The 577-nt window shown below is 31.9% G+C and overlaps 1 pseudogene; it reads left to right on the top strand.

Moving 5' to 3' along the window:
• The window catches only part of LOC106775667, a 2,164-nt pseudogene extending 2,033 nt beyond the window's left edge, over positions 1-131 (top strand).
• The last annotated feature ends 446 nt before the right edge of the window (positions 132-577 follow it).

The following is a 577-nucleotide window of genomic DNA, read 5'->3' as shown; positions in this document are numbered from 1 at the left end:
TCTACTCCAAACCTTGTACCATATTCCTTATTTTAGAAAGGTTAGAACAGTTTATCATATTTTTGTTTTGCCTGAAGTTCAATTATCTGTTGGAAAGCAATAAGAAGTTGGTTCCTGAATATAACATTTGAGGCTGGGTACCATATGTCAACAACTGAAAATGATATGCCCTCTGGTAGCATCCTTTTGGCTTTACAAAGTTTATTCTACAAACTTCAATACAGTGACACCAGTGTTGCGACGAAGGAGTCATGTTCTTGTTTCTCTCTTGCAAAACACCATGTTCTTGTTTCTCTCTTGCAAAACACCATGTTCTTGTTTCTCTCTTGCAAAACACCATGTTCTTGTTTCTCTCTTGCAAAACACAAGACAGAACGTCTCATTCATAATCTTTTCTCGACTTCAACCACTACATACAAATGAAAAAAATAAATTTTATATAATATGAAAATTTTCATTAGTTGAAAAAAAATAAGTCAAATATGTAATAAGAACCTTGCATCAATTCCAGTGTGAAATTTATTAGAATTTTCAATCCACATATTTTATTCTAAGATGAGTTTTTCTAGTTTGATTT

This window comes from Vigna radiata, chromosome 10 (assembly GCF_000741045.1).
Source record: "Vigna radiata var. radiata cultivar VC1973A chromosome 10, Vradiata_ver6, whole genome shotgun sequence".
Lineage (NCBI taxonomy): Eukaryota > Viridiplantae > Streptophyta > Magnoliopsida > Fabales > Fabaceae > Vigna > Vigna radiata.
The sequence above is the reverse complement of the archived record's forward strand: the minus strand, read 5'-3'. Positions and strand labels throughout refer to the sequence as shown.